This window comes from Myotis davidii, unplaced genomic scaffold (genome assembly GCF_000327345.1).
Source record: "Myotis davidii unplaced genomic scaffold, ASM32734v1 scaffold238, whole genome shotgun sequence".
NCBI classification, from domain to species: Eukaryota; Metazoa; Chordata; class Mammalia; order Chiroptera; family Vespertilionidae; genus Myotis; species Myotis davidii.
Genome location: NW_006293779.1, coordinates 920,326 through 940,862, shown reverse-complemented (window position 1 = coordinate 940,862; position 20,537 = coordinate 920,326). Strand labels below are relative to the sequence as shown.

Genomic DNA, 20,537 nt, shown 5'->3' with positions numbered 1-20,537 from the left:
CAGGGTTTGGTTATGAAGTTAGATGGAAAGCAATCAGAAAATTATAAAATCAAAATGAAAGTTAAAGACATTGAAAATATAAATAATGACCATGCATTGCATGATTTACAAATTGGTCATGCTCCAAAAACTTGTTTTTAAGAATGTTCTTAGGCCTCTGCACTCACTTTTCATTTTTTTCCATAGAAACTAAGTCATAAAAAGTGACTGGTATGTGTACCTAAAATACCATATACTTACAATAAAATTATTACAACGTATTCACAATGTATTATGTTAAATGGTTCTTTATGAAATCATAATTCATCATAAATCTGTATTAAATTATTACAATGCATTTACAGTGAAATATTATGAACATATTGTTTCTTATTAATATACCATGCATGAATATCATGTTGATAATTGTTACATTGATAATATTTTGACAATTAACCAAAACAGAAAAAGTATATATTGAATCATCCCACAATCTCCTTGTGTCTAAAGCAGCGAGCTCTGATGGAGGATCTGGGGGTGCCAGGCTTGTACCAGGTGCCAGGACAAGCATACAAGATAAATTAGATTTATTTTGTCCATGTTGGTAGGAAAGCACAGTGACTAGAGGAGAATGAGGGAGCAGATGGAATTCTTTTCTGAGGAGACTGCCTTATCTATGTGATTCTTCGGGGGAGAAGAACTTCTCATTTCTGCATCATTTTACTTCTGAACTTTGGATTTGCCTTCTCCTTCAGGATGATGCACCTCCAATACTTACGCAGTGTGTAGCCATAACTAGAAGCTGTTTTGGTTCCAAATAGGGTGAGATTTCCCTGAGTAGCATTCGGACACTTGGCAGTGAGCAGAAGAGGGGAAGGCGGAGAGGAAGGTTCTAATGCCGGAGACTGTGTCTGCTCCTGAGATAGGAAGTTGGGCACAGCTGCTCGGCTCTCCTGAGGGAAAAAGAAGGCAGGGCCCTGGGGCACCCGGCTCTGGGTCATGCTCTACATCGGCAGTTTTCAACCCGGGTGCCTCAAGGATGTGTAAACCATGCAGTACCCGCAGCCTCTTTTCCTTTAGATTGTCAAATAGAAAAATGGTAACAGACAGCACAGCAATAGCTGTCTGGTGTGAGTGAATCAAAATCATGCCTATTTTATTTTTGTCAGATGGGCAAAAAATACATTTTTTGGTGTGCCGCAGAATTTTAGCAATGAGTTTCTGTGTGCGTAAGGATGAAAAAGGTTGGAGACCCCTGCTCAGATTTCCCCCTGCAGCCTGGGGAGGTTGGAGGGGGAGGGGATGGAGGAAGGTGTGTGCAGCTGGCCTTTGCATAGAGTGTGCTTTCCAAGCCAATATTGACAGCTTCATGAGTGCCCTTCACTATTGGATCCTACATTTGCTGCCATTGCTTTTTCTAATCACTAGTAAGTGAAGAGGGGGTGGCAAGGTCAGGCACTAACTGACCTTCGGGCAAGGTTAAGAAAGTCAGGTTGAGTAGGGCAGTGGTTAGTTTCACTAATCAGCATGGGGATTCAGAGACATAGAGGTGAGTTAAGATATGAATGTAGCTCGAGGAACAAGAGTCTAGGCCAGGAGGATAATGTATTCCTCTGACTTTTCTCTTCCGAATCACCTTCCTGTAATGTCTTCTGGCCGGGACCTGTACCTGAAACCACTCCCATCCCTCCAATCAGTTCGCCCTTCCTTCTTCAGTATCCTCTTTCGCTGTCTTTAGCTTTTAGGGCATTTCCTTTCAAACATCCGTGTTTCTTCTTTGCCATGAAAAATTACAACCCCATCTACCTATCTATTATACCAGCTACCCGCTCTAATATATTGAATCACATGATGTTTGGTGAAATTTCTTTCATCCATTCAGCCAGTATTGCCTCTATAGTTAATTTTACAGGAGTTTCTTCTCTCACCAACTTAATTCCTTGAGCCATATTTTGTGCTTTTTAAAAAAATTTCTTTGGCCCTAGCTGGTTTGGCTCAGTGGATAGAGCGTTGGCCTGCGGACTGAGGTCTCTCGGGTTCGATTCCAGTCAGGGGCATGTACCTTGGTCGCAGGCACATCCCCAGGAGGGGGTGTGCAGGAGGCAGCTGATCAATGTTTCTCATTGATGTTTCTAACTCTCTATCCCTCTCCCTTCCTCTCTCTAAAAAAAATCAATAAAATATATTTAAAAAATAAATAAATAAAATTTAATAATCTCTTTGGCCCTGGCTAGTATAGCTCAGTAGTTAGAGTGTTTGCCTGCGCACTAAAGGGTCACAGGTTCAATTCCTGGCCCTGATTACGGTGCGAGTGGAAAGCAACCAATCTATGTGTCTCTCTCACATCGATGTTTCTCTCTCTCCCTCCGTCCTTCCCTCCTTCTCTTCCATTGTCTGTAAAAATCATTGGAAAAAAAATATTTTTGGGTGAGGATAAAAAACAACAACAACCCTTTGAAGTGCATCCACGTTCCCAATTGTCCATCCACAGATAAATATAAGAAGTGAGCATAGCCCTGACTGGTTTGTCTCAGTGGATAGAGCGTCAGCCTGCAGACTGAAGGGTCCCAGGTTCGATTCTGGTCAAGGGCATGTACCATGTTGCAGACAAATTCCCAGTGGGACGTGTGCAGGAGGTGGCTGATCGATGTTTCTCTCTCATCGATGTTTCTAACTTTCTATCCCTCTCCCTTCCTCTTTGTAAAAAAAAAAAAGAAGAAGTGAGCATACTTTGCATTTCTACAATACATTCTGGGTTTCTAAAGTACTTTTCCCCTATATTGATTATTTTATGTGCTTTTCAGAAAAAACCCATGAGACAAATATTGCCATTCCCACTTTATTGTTGATTATGAAGGGGACTGGCAGTGGTAATGTGATGGGCTCACTGTTGTTTGCCTAGATGGAGGCAGGGCTGGCCTGCGAAATCCTGTCTTTTGATCCTTCATCTGATGCAGTTTCTACTTTAGCAGCCCAGTGATCAGGCCGGGATCACTGGCTCCGAGATAACGGGCTGGGAGGGGCCGTGGAGATGCTGTTTACAGGCAGTGCACAGCGTGACTGCTCCGGCTTCCAGGGCCTTGTGTTCAATTCCCTGCACACGGACCCCCGGGGGGCCGTGCACAGTCAGCAGAGGCCGGGAGAGCGCTGCCAGATGCATACGGCCAGATGAGCCACGTGGCCTTTTGGAAAATGACTAAAGCATGAACTTCTGGGGAGAAGTTTCCATCTGTTTTCCAGATAAGCTGGATGAGAACCATCCACGCGGATCTGCAGATCCCGCTGAAGAACGGGTGAGTTGCCCAGAGTGGCCTGGGCAGGGTTAGCTCCCATTTCTCAGAGGCCCAGCCCCGCCTGCAGGGCAGGCCTCTACCCTCAGACCTCTCCTGGGGGAGGAGCAGGCGGTGGACAGACCTGAGCCCACCTGCCTGAGGGCCTCCCTGTCGGGAGGAAGGGCTTCATGCCTTCTGTCAGCCAGCGGGGCATCTGTTGGACAACTCCTGCCTTCCGTTTCCCACGTTGCTGAGGTTATGATGGGGAAGAGTTCTTTCTCTTCACCAGTTCCCTTTGTCTCCCTTCCACTTCCCTCCCTACCCCCTCCCCACCAAGTCTGTTTCCTTTGTTATTTTTGGTACAAAGAGCTTTCAATTAATTTCAAGGCTCCAGAAAAGCAGTTAAAAGAGGATGATTTGGGGAGAGGTATCTGATCTTTTTATCTGTGCACGAGCGCGTGCGTGCATGTACACACACCCACACACACCCATACACACACCCTACGCCCGTGGAGCTGAACTGACTGAACATGGATCCATGTACTTGTTATTTTGTCAAAGTAAGAAGTGTCCAAACCGTGGACATTTGAGCCAAACTGATGACAATTCTCAGTGGAGTGAGAAAATGCTCCGGAGAATGGCAGTTTCGCGGCCTATTTTGTACATTAGAACGAAAGGAAGAGACGTAAGGAGGGTCCCCTGAAATCCACTGGTGGCAGATGAAGGGGGTGGGGAGAAGCAGGGCAGGGAAATCTCTGAGATTGGATACAAGGCAAAATGGAGAGACACAAACTTCTTTTACGTGGGTGAGAAAGGGAGAGGAATGGGGCACCAAGATAACAGGGAGGGCCTCTGTGACCGAATGCTGGTGCCAGGAGGTTTACCCTGAGGGCTCTAGATAAAAAGATCACTCTGACATTTCAAAGGTATGTTATCTTAGATGCAAAAAGACAAGAGACAGGCGCACTTACGGTGAAGATTGACCTTGTCAAGGGGCTAGGACTGACTCCCACCACGGACAGGCTTGTAGTTAGGGCCGTTTATGGCAGATCACCCAGTGTGGTTACTTTTGGTCTCTGCGTTTGTGAGGCCACCAGGCAGGTCTCCCCTGAGCTTGTCAGGTTTAGTATGTGGCCCCTTTTACTCTCACAATTTAATGATATTCTTTGCATTTTAATGAGGTCAATCTGCACGGATTATTGTTATTGAGGTATTAATAATGTCAATTTTATTTCCTATTGTCATTCTTTTTCTCTTCTCTCCTGCCTTCTTTTCAGTTTTTCAAGTTTTCTTTATTCCACTTTCTCCCCTCTAGTGTTTTGGAAGTTACGTAATCTATTTTTTTTCTTTTAGCAGCTATACTTCGAATATGTATTTGATTTAACAACATCTATTATTAATATCTTCGTATTGACATCTGAATAAGATACAGACCTTAGAAACCTTTAATTTTGATCTCATTCTCCCATCTTTCATGCTATTACTGTTGAAATATTTAGCTACACTTTTTTAAAAACAATTTTCTCAAGATACAATTGACACATAATAAATGGCACGTATTAAAAGTATACAGTTTGGCCCAGCCATCGTGCCTCAGTGGTTGGTTGAGCGTTGACCTATGAACCAAGAAGTCACGGTTCAATTCCTGGTCAGGACACATGCCCGGTTTTCAGACTTGATCCAGTAAGGGCATGAAGGTGGTCAGGAGGCAGCTGATCGATGTTTCTCTCTCATCGATGTTTTTGGCTCTCTATCCCCTCCCTCTCCCTTTCTCTCTGATATCAATAAAATATATTAAATATATATATATATACATATATACATATATATATATACACAATTTGATGTCTTGACATACGTATGCACCTATGAAGCCATCACCACAATCAAGATAATAATCACGTAAAAAAAGACTGATCCAGTTCACACAGGCGCATAAATGCTTGCATGTTACGAACATTGGCTAGTTTTCTGCAAACTTGTTTTACTTAAGAAGTTCTCTAGCTGCCCTAACCAGTTTGGCTCAGTGGATAGAGCGTCAGCCTGCAGACTCAAGGGTCCCAGGTTCGATTCCGGTCAAGGGCATGTACCTTGGTTGCAGGCACATCCCCAATAGGGGGTGTGCAGGAGGCAGCTGATCGATGTTTCTCTCTCATCGCATATATATATATATTTTTTTAAAAAAAAGAAGTTCTCTAGCTTCTGGGCAGAAGTAACTATGATAATCCTTTATTGAAGCCCGCTGGGCAGTGTGCTAATTATTTCTCATTGCTTTCTTTATTGTCCTTAATTTTTAACTATAAACATAATACAGGTGTATTGTAGGTGAATGTACTCAATACCGTAATGGGTAGGTAAAAAAGGAAAGGCTTGTAATACTTTCCTTCCACCTCTTTCTTCAGAGTGGGTATATGTCTATGGCTTGTTGATTACTGCCCTGAACGTTTGGCAGGTATTTTCTATGCATTTGAAACCGCATGATTGTCATAAAAATGGAGATAAATGCATAGTAGGGTTTTTGTTGTTTTTTGATTGATTGTTTTGCTTAAAACAGTAATTATTTATGCAGTGTTTTTGCAGCTTGCTTTCTTATTACATCAAAGTCATCTTCCCATTTCATCTTTTTCATGACTGTACGATGCATGTAGCATTGAATTAATGCATTGCAGTTATTTTTATCAATCTCCCCTTACTTTTAGGGTGTGTCCCTTTTTGTTGTTGCTATGAGTGACACATTGAACTTGTCCGGCACACATCTTTTTGCGCTTGTTGAATGTTTTTATAGGATAAAACCCTGAAATGAAACCACCCTTTGAGTTGGTATTACCATTCCCTTTCTCGATCAGGGGTTTTATACTTACAGGGTTAAGTGGCTTAACTCGTGAGTGACTAATTATGGAATGAGAATCCTGATTTCCCGGTTCTCCCATGTGCCAACATCCATACCACTCACCACACTGCCTCTCCTACTAGTTTGGGGAATGGTTAGAAAAGAAAAAGGTGATCAATGTTGGAACTGTCGGGAGGATGACGGGATTTTCAGCTAAGAGTAGTCCTAGGGAATTCGAATGCAGGGGACGTATTTCAGGCAACTTATGTTTTCCCCTGGCCCTTACGCTGAGGACGTTAACATGAGAGCTCTGCTATTTTTAGCAGTTGCTTTTAAGCACCATGGGAGGTTGTGAAACCCACAGCCACTATCCCAGGCAGCTAGGGATTGCTTGCCTACTTTTTTGTTCCGAAGGAAAAGACACAGACCACCTGGGCCAGTAAGTTGGGTCCAAAATTGGACTGTTTATTTGACTTAACAAATGTGTTCTTGAATCATCTGAGTTGAATTTTGGTTGGTTGACTGCCACTTTTAGTGCATTCGGGGGTGCACACATTTCTCGCAATCCTGCAATGGGTGGCTTTATAAAACAAAGAAGGCTTTGATAATGTGAACAAAGTTCCTTGCATGTGTGGTGGGCATAACTTATTTTTTCTTTTCTTCAGGCAGGGAACCCTGTGCTCCGTCATTTGTGTTTTGGAGTGTGTTGGCTGGTTCAGCCATATTAGCTAATGTGGAATATATATGTTGTTACAAGTATAGACACATATAGTCCAGCCTCTCACTCTCAAGTTTCAAACCAAACAACATGGTGAAAACATAATTTAGAAGAGATGATTTTAGATAAACACCCCAAGCCAGGAGGAGTGTGGCTGTAGACACGGGGTACTCTTCATCCCTGGGTTTGGGCTGTGGCCCCCATTCTTGCTTCAGTGAGATGGTATGTGGATGAGAGAGGGCTCTTTGGTTACAAAGTCTACAGTCCAGAAACAGATAAAAACAAGCGAGGCTGGGATTGACCCTTGTTGCACTAACACCACTGCGTGCCTTGAAAGTGCAATAAAATATTTTTAGTGCAACATTACCATTTTGTTCTCATAACATAACGGTTCATATGGGCTCATGCATGTTTTAAAAATGAATTAACAATGGAATCTACAACTGGAATGGCCTTTAGAGTGTATGGAATTTTTGGTGTGTGCAGATCATAAGGATTAGCTGGGACGAAATCGTTCCACTTTTAACTTGGACAAATTTTCATCAGTTTGGCTTAAGATGCCTTGATTTTGAAAAATATTATTTCATATAAAAAGCAAGCAAGATTTAACACAATTTAGTTAACATACCTAGTGGGATATGATTCTGAAATGAATTTTTAGTGCCTCTCATAATCTTGATCCTCTTTTATCAGGGGACATTTATCAGTCATTTTAAGGCCATGCCCCCTTATATTGCCCTCAGTTTAGTTTTGGGAAAATAACTGAGAATGTGTAGTAAAATGAATCACTTTGCAGTTCTAATAATCCCAGTTTGGGAGTTCTCTACTATGGAAATAAAAGCATTAGAAACTAAAGATACATGTGTGAGGATTTATAGAGGCAAAACACTGGGAGCGCCTTGAATGTAATGACTACAACTATTACAAAGAATAAATTAAATCTGTATTACTGACCTTGGAACCAGTATGTGTCACCATGATACATGGTTAAGGGGGGAAATCTAATTATAGATTACTTTTTAAAATGGGATTACTTTTTAAAATGGGAAAATATAATGAGATACATTTCTCATAGGTGTGTATTATCTCAGCAAGATGGGAAGGCATGGGAAAGAGGGCTTACATTTTTTTCTCTATGTATCTCTCTATATTGTTTGGCCTGCTATAATGTGCATTATTGCTTTTTAAATTTAAGTATCTCATAAAGTAAAAAGAAAACACCCAAGTGCCCTGCTCTTCTTATTTTGGAATAGGAAACAAAACCATTCTTCAATAAAATAACGAAGTTATTCTGACCAGTAGAATATATGTTTAAAAATAATGTATCACCATTTAGGTTGGCATTTTTCAGCTGTTTGAGCCCAGGCTCCCGTATTGGTTTCTCCCTGCATATTTTTACCTCCGCTTGCCAAGCAGTGTTGTTGAGCTTCTGACTTCCTATGTTTATGTGAAGGGAACAGCAACCATCTCTCAGTGCTGACCCCGCCCCTCCAGCGGGCCTTCCATTTGAGAGTTTTAGCCTAAATGGATCTACAGCCTTTTACTCATAAGAATGGCCATCGCAAAGATGCGCCCTGAGAATGAACACTCCTTGTTTAATTAGAACATGAAAAAAATTGGAAATTTCCCTACCATTTTTAAAAATGTGCTTCCAAAAGTGCTTTTTGTTGTTGTTGTCATTGTTTGTTTACCTCCCTCCCTCTGATCTGCAAATAAGATTAAGTCCTGCTGCAAGAATATGAGACCCTCCTTCCTCAGGCAAAGTGGTTGCCTCTGCTTGTGGTTGCCTCTGTGTTCCCAGGAAGTCATAAAAAGAAAACCTTATCTAAAGACTTTGTAGACACGAAGGGTATAAGTAATCCCAAGACTGGCCAAAAGGTTGAGCAAATACAGTGTAAGTGAATCATGGCCATGTTTGATGACGTATGTGATAAAGGCAGTGATGCCTCAGGAAAGGAAATGCAATGAGCTCAGAAACTCAGGCCTCCCAGATTCATGACCTAGAGACGGTAATGGTTGGATTAAAACTTGAGGAAGCAGTTGGCAGTAAGGAGTGGAAAACAGGATTTGTAGCCAGCTTGCAGGGTTGGGATAATATGGTAAAGTGAAGAGCAGGATGGTTAGGTTCTCATAGAGAATTATGCACAATTTTGAGCAGATGGATTGGGTCTCAAAATAATATGAATATTTTCTAATTACAATGTAAAAATGCATTCATTCATTCAAAAAGTATACACGGAGCATCACCTCCCAGCCAAGGCCAGGGGGTTGTGTGTGAACTCAGGACAGCTTAGGGGGCTCCGAGGCCAGAGCTGAATGAGCGGGCAGCAGCAGTGGGGGATGGAAGAAGGGCGAGGCCTATGAGAAAAAGAGGATTTAGAGTTTCTCACTGCACTTTTCCTGTGATTCCTACGAAGACCCACCTCGTCCTGCCTCATGCATTTAGCGATCACACTTTTCGAGAAAAAAATAAATTTAAATATTTTCTTTGCCTCATTTATCCCTGAATCAGCTTTGTATTTTCAGCTTAGAAAGGATGATGATGCTGAAACTTGAGAAGAAAGGAACTCTTAACCTGAAAACTGCTCTTCTGTTATCTTCTGAACCCTCAGTGATTCTCAGAAAAAGGCACCGGGGCAGCCTTGGGGACTTTTTTTTTTTCCAAGCAAGTCTTTTCAAGAACTAAGACTTCTGGAACAGCGGTGGCATTTTTTACAGCGGTGGCATTTTAGAAGATTTAGATTCAGATTAACTTTACCACTAGCCTGTGGTTCGTAGGGGTGAGATCCTCACAGAGTCATAAAAATTGCTGTCAAATCAAGGTTTTGAAATAAAACTATTAGGGGAAAAAGTTATTATGTAAGTAATTATGTTAAAGGTGCTTTGTACCATGAATACGAAAGGTTCCTTCTCATGTTTTACCGAATGAAGCTTTCGCTAGAAATCTAGCCTAACCTAAGAAGCTGATTGTAATAGGAAAAATGCTGCCATCAAGGTGAATTGAAATGAATTAGATGAAGTAAATGCAACTATACTAATATGTAATGTGTTTTTATTTTATTTTATTTTTTAAACGTTTGTATTTATTTTTACAGAGAGAGGAAGGGAGAGGTATAGAGAGAGATAGAAACATTGATGAGAGAGGAACATCACTGATTGGCTGCCTCCTGCATGGCCCCTACTGGGGATAGAGCCTGCAACCGAGCGAGAATGCTCTTGACTAGAATCGAACTCAGGACCCTTCAGTCCACAGGCTGACGCTCTATCCACCGAGCCAAACCAGCTAGAGCTGTAATGTGTTTTTAAAAAGTAAATGAAATTCTACAAAAAGGAAGAAAGAAAAGAGAAGAGCTAGAAAGCAGGAAAGAGAGACTTAAAGCAGAAGTCTATCTTCAATCTGGACAGATTTGTCCAGAAACTTGGGAGTTCCTCCAGGGACCCTGGAGAAAGGAGCAGGGTACTGGGGTGAGGAGGCACCTGTGGAGGCTGCCTCTGGGAGAGGCTGTCTTCCTTATTCATCCTCCCTTTTATGTTTCTACAGCCCATCTCCAGGTTACGAATGGCTTATGTTGCAAAGGTTCACTTGTTTGTATTATCAGTTATCTGGAACTCAACATGTGTTTAACCCATAGAAGGCATTATCCCCCGAAACAATGTTATAAATGCCACTCAGCCTACCAGACTGTGCCACAACCACTTTACCAGTTGTCACTGGCTGAAATACCACACGTTTCCAATGGGTAGTGACAGGAAACGACTATTATCCTACCAATGGTTAGACCCCAGAGTGCAAGCCATTGACCTGGCTGTTGTGCTTGAGGGTAAGCAGGTTCAATTAAAAAAGAGTGAGCCAGTCTATGAAAATTTCTGTGGCTACTAAAACATTTGGGGTGTAAATATAAAGTTTTGGGGTCAGGCGGACCTAGATTTATATTCATATTCCTCTTTCTCTGCTGTTTCCTGGTTGTGAGCAGGCTAGTTCATCTCATGAAGGTCACCTGGGGGTAATAGTATGTCTTTAAAGCATTGCTGTGAGAAGTAAATGAGTGTTGTGCACAGATGTTAGCTTGTTATATAATATTAATGACATATTAATATAGTATATTATAATATTGTTAGGTACTAATTGTTATTCTAGGTAATTATTATTCCTTATGTATGGCTTTTCTCCTGGAGAGATTATAAACTTTGAGAGCAGAGATTTTTGTCACCTACTTTGGCAAATCCCCAAATGCAAAGTACATAAAACACAGACACTACTTTTTCATATATTGACAATGATTTGCTTTGTTCAAGGTCTTTAGGGATTAAAAACTCTGTTCTCTGGTTATTTCACAATTTTTTCTTTCTGTTTGTTACAGGCTTGTTGCTAGCACAGCTCTTATGATAACTGGTTGTGACTGGTATTTATTTAAGAGAGTAATGTGAAAGGTCCCCCTAGGAAAGGAAGGTGTGGGTGACAATGTGATATGGCAGTTAGTACCTGGAATTGACCAGCAGGTGGCGGATTGCCAACTTGGAGCAGCATGGTTGGAGTTTGGAACCAGGTGGATGCATGGATGGGCAGCTTCAGGAGGCCTCAGCCGACATGTGACCATGTGTGCATGGGATGGATAGATATTATTTGGGAATTTCTACTGAAGGGAATACCTCAAATAAGCATAAGGTCAATCAGGACGTCTCTGAGAAACTGAATACAGGTGCTCAAGCAAGACCATGCTTCCCCCCTCTTCCTGCATCCTTTGAACCTGGTGGTTCCACCACTTCCGGTGACTTGCTATCAAATATTGGTTCTAGGACCAGGAAATTAGAAAACTGAGACCGTCTAGAGCAGTGGTTCTCAACCTTCCCAATGCCGTGACCCTTTAACACAGTTCCTCATGTTGTGGTGACCCCAACCATAAAATTATTTTTTTTTTTAAAAATATATTTTATTGATTTTTTACAGAGAGGAAGGGAGAGGGATAGCGAGCTAGACGATGGTCTTAGGCAACCCCTGTAAAAGGATCGTTCGACCCTCAAAGTGGGGTCGCGACCCACAGGTTGAGAACCGCTGGTCTAGAGGCAGTTTCTGGCCTTGTTAATGGATGGCCAGGCTTTTCTGCTCTGAGTCCTTTTCTTCACTTCATTTCTTACCAATATCTTATTCCTCTTTGTGTAGATGATTAAAGTACTAAAGTATGACTGTAGGTCTAGTCCAGGGGTGGGCAAACTTTTTGACTTGGGGGCCACAATGGGTTCTTAGACTGGACCGGAGGGCCAGAACAAAAGCATGGATGGAGAGATTGTGTGAACTAATATAAATTCAAAGAAAACATCATTACATAAAAGGGTACAGTCTCTTTTTTTTTAATTTTATTCATTTCAAACGGGTCAATGGGTTCTTAAACTGGACCGGAGGGCCGGAACAAAAGCATGGATGGAGTGTTTGTGTGAACTAATATAAATTCAAAGTAAACATCATTACATAAAAGGGTACGGTCTTTTTTTTTTCAATAGTTTTATTCATTTCAAACGGGCCGGATCCGGCCCGCGGGCCGTAGTTTGCCCACGGCTGGTCTAGTGCCTCTTTTCTTACATAAAAAAGATCTCAGTTAAAAAGGAACAACTGGTGAACATTTATCATAGAAACGGGAAAAAAGCTGATCTGCATAAACAAGGGAAAACCTGTATGTGATCCCAATTCCCAAAGATAACCGCTATTAAAATTTGATATATAATGTTTTAGACTTTTACAAATGTCAACATATTTTCTTAGACAAATGAGATCACACTGATTAACTGTTTTATAACTTGTGTTTTTCATTTAATCTATGCTGAATATTTTTCCATGTTAATATAGTTCAGACATTACTTTATAATGATTGCAAAGTGCTACCTCTTATGAATGTGTTCTAATTATTCAACTCAAACATGGTGGCTTGGATTTGAGACTCACAAAATGCTTTTTGTCTGTATGCCCAGTTTTTCATGGACTTAAAGCCAAGCTTTCCAGAATAAGGAAAACCTTACTCGTACTTTCCTCCCCACCCCTGACCCCTCATAGAAATTAATATTGGAATAAGCAATTTAATGCTCCTTTTATGTTGGTAGTGAGTTTTGAGGGTCATCATAGGCTCTGTTTGTTTGACTGAATTGTCTGTTAACACACAAATAGAAAAGCCTACGTTCACATGGATTGTTTCTAAGTTTTACCTAGTATAAACAATGCTGTGGGAAACATCCTTATACACGTGAAAATCCATAGTATTTTCTTGGGGTATATTTCTAGAGCAAAAACTTCAGAATTAAAGGGTACACATATTTTAAAAAGCTTTTGCAACATCTATAATTATAAAAGCATAATATGCTAATTATACTGGACAGCCGAAAGACCTTCCAGATGTCATTCTGAACAAAGGCAAGATGTTGGGGGCTGAGGCAGAGGCGGTTAGGGGTGATTAGGCAGGCAGGCAGGCGAGCAGTTAGGGGCAATCAGGCATGCAGAGTGGTTAGGGGCAGTCAGGCAGGCAGGCAAGCAGTTAGGGGCAATCAGGCAGACAGAGTGGTTAGCAATCAGGCAGGCAGGTGAGTGGTTAGGGGCGATCAGGCAGGCAGGCAGGGAGAGGGGTTAGGGGTGATCAGGCAGGCAAGCAGTTAGGGGCAATCAGGCAGGCAGAGTGATTAGGGGTGATCAGGCAGGTGGGCAGGCTAGTGGTTAGGAGCCAGCAGTCCCAGATTTCGAGAGGGATGTCCGACTTCCGGGTTAGGCCTAATCCCACAGGGATCCCTAAACGGGCAGTTGGACATCCCCTGAGGGATCCAGGATTGCGAGAGGGTGATTTCATGCACTGGGCCTCTAGTATTACAATATCGTCTTTCTTATATGTTGTACCAATTTATAGTCCTGCTAGGAGAGTATGAAGGTGCCATTTTCCAAACCTCCGGCCAACACTGGGAATTATAAATGCTGTTTGTATGGTAAAACTATTGCTCAGTTGTTAATTATAAATGCTATTTGTGTGGTAAAAGTATTAACCCTTTACCATATAGGTTTCCTTTTTAAATCTCATTTTATCATTTGTGGCAATTTTGGTTATGGTTGGGTTATTTTTTATTACATGAATTTTAGATTTTATTCATTTAAATATTTAAAATGTTTTTCTTCATGGTTTCTGCTTTGGTGATCATCATTAACATAATTTTCATGATACAAGTATTTAATTATGATTAAACATTTTTAGATTATAAAAGCAATCACCTGTTTTTCTTCAAGTCAGCCTGTGATTGTATTTTCCCTTTTAACTCCTTAGCCCACTAGGCATGTATTTTGTGTATGGTCTGAGGTATAATTGCATCATTATGTTTCATAGTAATTAACTATTGGACCAGTTATTGAATAATCCATTTCCCCCACTGGGTTTAAATACCTTATTTAAGGCGTAAACATTTTAATATAGATCTTGTGTTCTGGGCTTTCTGTTCTGTTCCATGGCTCTGCCTCTTTTGGAACCAGTATCAAACTTTTAGTTTTTGATAATTTTAGCCTATTGAATACCTAGTACCCTCTCCTTGTTGTTGTCTAAAATTTTATTTAGAAAATTTTTCAAATTCAATATTTAAATTCAGTTTTTAAAGTCTTTCAAATAAACTTCAGGGTTTCATTTTTGTCCTGTTTAAAAACATCTCGGGATTTCCAACAAAATTTAATTATATTTATAAATTAAATAGGAGAGAATTCACACCTTTACAATGTTGAGTCTTTTAGTCCTGGAAACTTGTATAACTCTCAATTTATTGAAATCTATCCTATTTTCTCATAGAGTTTTATACATTTTAAAAATATTCACGTTTTATTATTCCTAGAAATTTTGTTATTTTTGCTATTTTGAATGAGATTTTTTTTCCATTATATTTTTAAACAGTTTTTGGCTGTTATATAGAAAACTAGAGGCCCGGTGCAAAAAATTTGTGCACTTGGGGGGAGGGGGGAGCACCCGGCCTGTGCCCTCTCGCAGTCTGGGACCCCTCGGGAGATAACGACCTGCTGGCTTAGGCCTGCTCCCGGGTGGCAGAGGGCAGGCCCAATCCCTATGTGCAGCCCCTGGTCGGGCTCAGAGCAGGGCTGATTGGGGAGTTGGGGTGCCGCCCCCTGTCATGCGCAGAGCAGGGCGGATCGGGAGGTTGCGATGCCACCCTCAGTCACGCTCAGGGTAGGGCCAATTGGGGGGTTGGGGCCCCGCCCCCTGTCACACTCAAGGCAGGGTCAATGGGGAGGTTGCGGCTCCACCCCCGGTCACGCACAGAGCAGGGCTAATCAGGGGGTTGGGGCGCTGCCCCCTGTCACACACAGAGCAGGGCCAATCAGGGGGTTGGGGCGCTGCAGCCTGTCACACACAGAGCCATAGGGTGATCAGGGGGTTGGGGAGCTCCCCGCTATCAGGCACAGAGCAGGGCTGATCAGGGGCTTGGGGCGCCTTCCCCTGTCACGAACAGAGCAGGGCGGATAGGGAGGTTGTGGCCCCGCCCCCTGTCACATACACTGCTGCAGGGCAATCAGGGGGTTTGGGCGCTGCCCCCTGTCACACTGCTCCAGGGACCAGGAGGCCTCTCGGCTCCCCTGATCCCAGTGCTGGGGGGCATATTACCCATTTACTATATAGGATAGAGGCCTGGTGCATGGGTGGGGGCCGGCTGGTTTGCCCTGAAGGGTGTCCTGGATCAGGGTGGGGGTCCCCATTGGGTTGCCTGGCCAGCCTGGATGAGGGGATGATGGCTGTTTGCAGCTGGTCACACATCCTTCAGGGTGGGGGTCCCCACTGAGGTGCCTGGCCAGTCTGGGTGAGGGGCTGAGGGCTGTTTTCAGACGCAGGTGACTGAAGCTCCCAACTGCTCCTTTTTTTCTTTTTTTTATTCTGGGCCAGCTTTAGCTCTGGCTCTAGCTCTGAGGCCTCTGCTGCTGAAAGCAGGTATCTGGTTTGTTTGGGTTCTATAATCAAAACACTGTATCAACTCCAGCTCTGAGATCCCGGCTAGCTGAAAGCAGGTTTCTGGGGTTTTGTTTAGCTTCTATATTTGCAACAATGTTTCAAACTGCAAGCTCAGAGGCCGGCAAGGCAGGCGGGGAACGTTGGTTTCCTCCGTCACCAAAGCCAGCAAGCCTCGTGTTCACTTCAAGCTGCTTGGCTGCCGGCCGCCATCTTGGCTGGCAGTTAATTTGCATATTGACCTGATTAGCCAATGGGAAGGGTAGCGGTCGTACGGCTAATTACCATGTTTCTCTTTTATTAGATAGGGTTATATGAATTTCGTGTGTTTATTTTGTGTCTTTACCTCACTGACATTGCTAATTATTTCAAACATTTTTAAAAAGTTGATTCTATTGCCCTGGCCAGTATTGCTCAGCTGTTAGAGCATGGGGCCCCACAACCAAAGAGTCAAGGGCACATTCCTGGGTTGTGGGTTCAATCCCTGTCCCCTGTTGGGGGTAAGTTGGGGATGGGAGGCAACCAATCGATGTGTCTCTCTCACATCAATGTTTCTCTCTCTCTCTCTCTCTCTCTCTCCTTCCTTCCCCTCACCCCCTCCCTTCCTCCTTCCCACTCTCTCTAAAAATTCAATGGAAAAAATACCCTTTGGTGAGGATTAACAACAATAAAAAATTTGATTCTATTAAGTAAATGATTGTAACGTGTACAAGTTGGATGATTTTGTCTCCTACTTTCTCATAATTCTTATTTAGTTTCTTTTTCTTGTCCGGTTGTAATGGTTCAAATGCCCAGAACAGTGCTAAATGGTAGTGACAGTGAGCATCCTTTTCTTGTTTCTGATGTTGTGTTTGGTTCGATACAGATAACTTCAGCATGCTAAGAAAAATTCTAACTTCATTTTATTAATTAAAAAATAATATTGAATTTTATCAAAATATATTTCAAGATTACCCATTGTGCTAATTCAAAATCTTTTTTCAATTGACTTATTTATGTCATTATGCTAATGCATTAGTTAATACTGATTTCTTTTTACATCTCTAAGGTAAACCATGTTTATACATGAGGTTGGTCTGTGGTTTCCTTTATTATGCTTTATCAGTTTGTTTTAAGTCACAGGTATTATGTTAGCTTTTGTTACTTTTGTCCACTTGAACATTTTATATAGTTTGGAAATTATCTGTGGCTTGAAAATCAGAGAGAAATGACTTGATTGTGCAAGTAATTTGGACTAAGAACATTCCTTGGAAACAATTTCTCAATAACTTTTACATTTTTCCATGATTATTGATCTGCTGTTTTTCAACATCTTCTTGGGGGCAGTTTGCCTCTAATTAACTCCTTTGGCTCTGCCCACAATATTTGATATGTGGTGTTCTCATTATTAAAAACTTATAAGCACCCTGCCCTAACCGGTTTGGCTCAGTGGATAGAGCGTTGGCTTGTGGACTCAAAGGTTCCCAGGTTCGATTCCAGTCAAGGGCATGTACCTTGTTTGCGGGCATATCCCCAGTAGGAGGTGTGCAGGAGGCCGCTGATTGATGTTTCTCTCTCGTCGATGTTTCTAACTCTCTATCCCTCTGCCTTCCTCCCTGTAAAAAAATCAATAAAATATATTTTTTAAAAAGAAAAAAAAACTTATAAGCATCCTGTAATTACCTTTTTATTTCTTCTCCAATTAATGAATTTTTTAAAAGAAGACTTATCAAAATTTTCCAAGAGCTTAGCTCTTTTTCAACTTAAACTTTTGTAATTATTTTATAGTTTTGTTACAGTATGGTCATAGAATGAGGTCATAATTTCTTTTATGGGGAGATTTTTCATTGGCTCAATATGAAATCAGTGTTTGCAAACTTTTATCATTGCTTAAAGGAATAGACAGAAGATCCTTCTCTTCAATTATTCCTTTTTTTCATTCAGCATTGTTCCAGCTATCTGTTCCCAAATGGCAGGCACTGTATTAGAAATGAGTAAGTCATACACTTTCTCTAAGATTGTCAAAGTCTAGATGGAACATAGATTCATGAAGACCTAATTATACAGAGCAAGAAATGCAACAGCCATGGAATGTATAAAAGAGGCATTCCATGAGCCTGTCATGGGTTCTGGGAATACAAAGCTGCCTAAGGTACCACCATGGCCCCCAGAGACTTTTAGTACAAAAGTGTGTTTAGGTTTTTGGAGGCAAGGCGACCCATTAGGAAACCACCCTAGTCATTTGGTAATAAGACATATGAGAGATGTCAGAGAACAGAAAGAAGAGAGGGGATTTTCACATTTAAAGGGCAGGAAGAAGAAGAGTCCTCGTAGGAAGCGAAGGAGGTAGGAGTAAATTTTGAGAAGCCACAGAGAACATTTTAAAGAGTGCTTGGTCAGAAGGGTCAAATGCAGCCGAGAGGACGAGGAAGATAAAAGCCAAAAGGGAGTCCGTTAACCTTGGTCTTTGTTGACCTTGAGAAAGCATTTCCAGTGAAGTGTGAAGAAGATGCTAGACCGTAAGCAGGTTGAATCTTACCTGAGATGAGAGACAATGGAGACAAGAAGTGTTTCTCCAGAAGCTCAGGAGTGAAGGGAATGAGTGGGTTAGGGCAGTAATTATAGGAGCAAAGGAGAGAAAAAATAGCTTTTAGGACATAAAAACAACATAAGCATGTTTAGACCATGAGGAGGGTGAGTGGATGGGGAGAAGGTGTTGGTGGAGGAAGGGTCCTGAGCAGGTGGGAGTCACAGGGGGAGACAAGCCACGGGGGAGACAAGCCACAGAGGGAGACAAGCCACAGGGGGAGACAGTGCCAGGGGGGGATGGCCTCTGAAGGAGGAGAACCCCTCTTTTTGAGTCAAAGCAAATGATTGGTACCTGTAGGCAGACTGGGCAGGGAAGTGGGGTCTCCGATACCGTGCAAGGCTGAAAGAAGGTGCCATTGTCAAACCCATGGAAGGGTGCAGGGTCTCGGTCTGTGTTGACGGTTTGCCTGGTAGGTAAGATCAGGATCCAGCCCTCCCTCCTTGCTAATAGAACGAGAGAATCTCTAGACTTACATTTCCCTGGGCTATTTTTTTGTCTGGGTTATCCGAAGGTGTCAAGAAGTGACTGGCCATGTGGTGTGTGACGTGGACTGTGAGAATAATTAACACCGTCAGCGGAAAAATAAAGTGATGGATGGGTGCCATCAGGTCGGAAAGGTTTCTGTTGCGTAAATACAAAGTGTGTATAAATCAAAGTAATATTTCAGATCTTCAATAGGCCTCGTTTTCTGTTTCTGAAGAACGATTGCTCACATCAGCACACAAGAAGAAATGTTTGCGACGGTGATATTTATTTTAGTACATTGTATTTTGATATTCATTGTTTATTTCTACTACTAACTTTGAATCCTTAAAAAGGGATCTGTTATGAAACTTGCAAAAAAAAACTTTCCATTTGCACATTGGAAATGTTGACAACCAATTAGTCCCCTGAAAGAATGGCTAGACCGGAGGTCTTTGGGTCTTTTTCTGTTATTTTGGACAAGCACTCTATCCTTTGTATGGAGGGAAACTTCTGGTTTGATTCACGCTTTGAATAATTCTATGAGAAAATGCCCACACAGGCGCCTTTATTAAGATCTCATTTATTAAAAATCAGGGGTGACAGTTTAACAGGCTCATTATGGCTCAGAAATCCCCTGGGGGCGTTTTAACCTCTTGCAGACTTTTCAGACGTTCACGTTGCCAAGTGCACTGACCGTCATATCTGCACTCTACCCTGCTCGGGCGCTGATTTTGGAAAGTGTCACTCTTACTGTACCAAGAAGTCCAAGGTCAAGTACCATCCCAAGTCAGAGTCCACGGGCTTTCCCTGAAGAGGGGGCGGGGTAGGAATTCAACAAAGCCCCCAGGATGGGTGGTGGGCCCAGCTTCCTAGCACACCTGTCCCATGCTTTGTAAATTTCATGATCATTTCTCTTTTCACTCTCCTTCCTGGGGGATCATCACATCTGCTCTGCTCTACCCCCAAATGTTGACACAACCTGACAGATCACTATGTGGAAGTTTGCTTGAAGGGACCTGAAGCCACTTCCATTAGCTCTGTAGAGGCACTGGCATCCACCCCTCACACACTGCCCCCCCTCCCCACCCCCCCGCATCACTAGGCGCAGCAGCCCTGGCTGTGTTGAAATTAAACCTCAGCCATCTCACCCTGTTCATCTGCCTTCCTCAGAACAGTCCACTCCGTCTTGTGCCTCTTCCACCAGACGGGAGCCTGGGATGCTGAGAGAAGGAAACCGAGATGGAGCGACAGATTGAGGTTCTCCCGGGGGCCCCTGGAGGGGAGAGCACCTCCCACCTTCGGTGCCAGGCTGTGCTGCCTTCTTCTTGCAAGTCCAGAGCCCCAGTGCAAGCTTGAGTGAGATGAGATAGTATAGAGACTGCCCCCCTCCCCTCCCCTCCCCGCTACCTCCTTCCCTTCTCACACACAAACACATCAACTTTCCACTGGCCGTGACCTGCCCTCCAGCGTGACTTATCAGCTGTGCGGGGTTGTGGCTAAAAGAAAACACACTGTGGGATGGGCTGCTCTGCCTGCTAACGAAAGCGCGGCTTCAGGAAGGTTTGCGAATCAGGAGAATAATGATCCTCAGTTTCTGACCTCCTGGCACCGCGGCCGTGTTTATCAGGAGGCTCATGTGACTGATTAAGACCCAGCCTGAAGGAAACAGCTGCTCGCGCTCCGGCACTTGGCAGCTGGACAGGCAGGGTGCGCACCGGCCACTGCCCCAGTAAGTATC

General features: G+C 42.7%; 1 protein-coding gene across 4 annotated transcripts in view; it reads left to right on the top strand.

The window, feature by feature from the left end:
- The window catches only part of RASGRP3 (RAS guanyl releasing protein 3), a 106,754-nt gene that overhangs the window by 8,354 nt on the left and 77,863 nt on the right, over positions 1-20,537 (top strand). For 3 of the 4 annotated variants that reach the window (XM_015566328.1, XM_015566323.1, XM_015566326.1), the window contains exon 1: positions 20,233-20,528. The exons of the other annotated variant lie outside the window; for it this stretch is intronic. The gene's annotated coding sequence lies outside the window, so the exon portion shown is untranslated. Of the gene's footprint in view, positions 1-20,232; positions 20,529-20,537 lie in introns of those variants that run through there. 4 annotated transcript variants of the gene reach the window in all.